Here is a 3556-nt window from a genome sequence, read left to right on the forward strand (position 1 = left end):
GAAGGGCAGGGAGGCGGATAAGTGTCTCTCTCTCTCGCTCTCTCTCTCTCTCTCTCTCTCTCTCTCTCTCTCACACACTCTCCATGTGCTTCCCCAGTCACATGAGCTCGGTTGGCCTACTAAACGCTCCAGACTACGGAGCAACAACAAAGCACGGCCCTCGTCTTTTATCAGCTCCCATGGGGCCAGGAGATTCTCTGAGAGTCCAGGGGCCCAGGCAGGGTCCAGGGGCCAAGACACCGCTCCTCATGACCAACCAGTGCCATTGATTCATTCATGAACATTGCAAACTCTAGGCTGAAATACTGACAAAAAAGCAGAACTAGTAACAATAGACGCTATGAGATTTCCAGGTCAGGTCATGCTATAAGTGTAATAATGGCTTATTTTGGTTCAGAATTCAGATTTTTGTTTACATTTACACTTTTATTTAGGGCATTTAGCAGACACTTTTCACATCACATCCAAATCGACTTAGAATAAGTAAATTTGTCAGAAGAAGGAGAAACAATATATCACTGTAGGTATAGTAAGGATGTTCATAGAAACAAGTGCCAAGCACTTCAAATCGCTAGGTTTACCCCTTCACCTTATAGAACAAAGATAGCTAGGAGAAGAAGCTACACAATGCTCCTATGCTATTTGTAAGTGCAAGGTCGTACAACATACGAAAAGTGCGTACATTAAGTGCCAGGACGTACAACATACAATAAGTTCGTAAGAGGGGTGGGGACGTGGGGAGGCTATGCAGAGTCTAGGTGAACTCTGAACATGTTTCTGATTACGCGTGTATAATAACAGTCGTACTAATGCGTTTCTTTGTTATGGCGCAGGTTTCCTCTGGCGCACGGTGCGCTTCACAGACAACCCGTCCCTCAGGACTAACATGACCTACATTCAGAGGAGCTGGCACAGCGACCTGCCGCTCGGGCCAACCCAATGCGCAGCGGCGGGCCCCCGCGGCGCCGGCCGGAGACCGGCGAGGCTTTCCGCCGGTTGCGTAATAATCCCCCCTGCTCCCCAGTCTCCGTGTTAATTATTTCATTCATGTATTATTATGCAACCCGCATAACCTCGACAACGTCTCTGCAATGGTTTACATTCGATGCACGTAAACAACGACCGCACGCCTGCACCTCTCCCGGTGTCCCCTCACCTTGGACGAGGCGGGAGGGGGTCCAAATACAAAGTGACGACTATCACACTACCGGCTGCGACTACTATGTACATACTGATGAGGTTGACCACTTTAAAATGATAATCATTATGATTGTGTGCGTGGTTATAGGCCCCATGTCAACTGGGAGTGATGGGGGGGCTATACTATATTTATATATAATAAATATAGTATAGCCAATATAATGTTTCGTGTCAATATTAACAAGAAAAACACAACAAATCAAAGGCACCCACCCTCTGCTCCGTTATTAACAAAAACTCCCGGGTGAATATTTCGGACTATCAAAAAAACAAGCCTCACAAGACTGTGTGTGTGTATGTGTGTGTGTGTGTGTGTGTGTGTGTGTGTGTGTGTGTGTGTGTGTGTGTGTGTGTGTGTGTGTGTGTGTGTGTGTGTGTGTGTGTTCGACCACAGTCTCCACCTGACCCAAACCTGACCCAGTTGTGTCGGGAGAGATGCCAACAGTTACCTCATCTGATAACCGGGCACTCGCCCGCTCAGCATCTCCGTTGTTATCATAACCAGTCATCTCTACAGGAGCGCGGTCGCGCGCGCGCCGATCTCCTGGTGCTGTTTTGTGTCTCGAGCACGTCGAGGAAGGGTTAACCCGGGTGCGCCCCCGCGCTCACCTTACAAAGAGCGGAGCGCACGTGACATGGAGAAGCGTGGACGTCGAACCCCGCAGAACAGATCGAGGCTCTCTGCTGTTATTGTTCATTTGTTCATCACGCATGCTATAATTGGTTTGTTATTCTATTAACATTTCGGATGAGATCACAAATTTTAAATCGGTATCAGATCGGCAGTTTCGATGCATGTTATGAAACGGGACTGCAATGCCACACCATGTACCACGAATGGCCCCGTTGCATCATGGCACGCTGGATACATTATTACGACCGTGATCATACCAGTGTAGCACTGGTTTTGACCCTAAATCGTCTCAGACGCTTTAAACTGCGGCCGACCCTCGACCCCCTCAAGTGAAGGAATGCCGTGCGCCGGCATGGACCCCCACCGCCCCCGGCCGCCCCGTTACCCAACGCGGAGGAGACCAACCGCGCTTTGACATTGAGAAAACGCAGCGTCGCACCAAAACAAACGACCCCCCCCCCCCCCACACACACACACACACACACACACACACACACACACACACACACACACACACACACACACACACACACACACACACACACACACACACACACACACACACACACATCACTCACCAAAACACCAAAACATCAACAACAGTCATCGGGACGAGATCCGACCTAGACAATGCACGAACAACGTGGTTCTGATCACCGGGTAGCCTACTACTACATGAACACTGCAGTCATTGTGTAGAAAATGCAATAAATTAGGTGAATTCAACTAGGACATACCTTTGTGCAGCGAGCCTCGTTCCGGTTAAACCACTGGTGGCTGGAGATGCCGCATGTCCCTCCGGTTCACAACACAGCGCTCCGGTCAGTGGTTTCCGTAAATACCGAGTCCCGGATCATCTCCGTGCTCCGTGCTATGTGAAGAACTTGCTCTCGCGCACGCTCTCTCTCTCTCTCTCTCTCTCTCTCTCTCTCTCTCGCTCTCTCTCTCGCTCTCCCTCTCCCTCTATATGTGTGTGTGCGTGTGTGTGTGTGTTTGTGTGTGTATGTGTGTGTGTGAGTGAGTGTGTGGGTCGCTCTCCCTCTCTCTGTCTCTCCCTCGCCGTGTCTGTAAATGTATGTTAGTAGGTCAGTCGTTGCATAACTAGGCGCTCTGGGTGCCTAGTCACGTTTTTACTTCTCGCTCTCGCGCCCATTTCTTAGAATCCCGTTGCGGAGGGAGAGTTGAGAGGGTGAGGCACGGGAGGTATGGATATCGGGCTCGGAGCCAATTTCGTTGAGATGCGGGCCGAACGGATAATAAGGTTAGGTTATTCTCCTGGCCAATTAAGCTCCTTTCATCTGGATTGCCATATAGATGGAGAGAGAGAGAGAGAGAGAGAGAGAGAGAGAGAGAGAGAGAGAGAGAGAGAGAGAGAGAGAGAGAGAGAGAGAGAGAGAGAGAGAGAGAGAGATGGAAGGACACAGACTGTAGGCCTACTTACTCTACAAGGTATAGGGCTTGTGCATCAGAATTCATCGTGGGATTTCCATGGCAGTTTTCCCAAAAACTGCCATATGGAGAGTAGGTCTATAGGACTCAAGAGACTTGTAGTGTATAGCCCTACTGTAAGATCCTAAATCAATGGAAATCTACCGACCTGGTTGAATGAAACCTCTTCTGTGCCTCGTCTCGCTGGGGCAGTTTCAAACACACGACAATTTTAAGGACAAATAATTGATGAATTCATCAGCAATAATCAAAACAACATAAAAATTGAGGCGG

At 49.2% G+C, this 3556-nt stretch overlaps 1 protein-coding gene across 1 annotated transcript in view; it reads right to left on the bottom strand.

Moving 5' to 3' along the window:
- LOC311335453 (uncharacterized protein) overlaps positions 1 to 3556 on the bottom strand; it is a 10610-nt gene extending 7054 nt beyond the window's left edge. The window contains exons 1-2 of the mRNA XM_084463404.1: positions 3432 to 3556; positions 2572 to 3132 (exon numbers count right to left, since the gene is read on the bottom strand). The gene's annotated coding sequence lies outside the window, so the exon portion shown is untranslated. The remainder of the gene's footprint in view (positions 1 to 2571; positions 3133 to 3431) is intronic.

The sequence above is a fragment of the Micromesistius poutassou genome (genome assembly GCF_964030765.1).
Source record: "Micromesistius poutassou genome assembly, chromosome: 1".
Classification (NCBI taxonomy): Eukaryota; Metazoa; Chordata; class Actinopteri; order Gadiformes; family Gadidae; genus Micromesistius; species Micromesistius poutassou.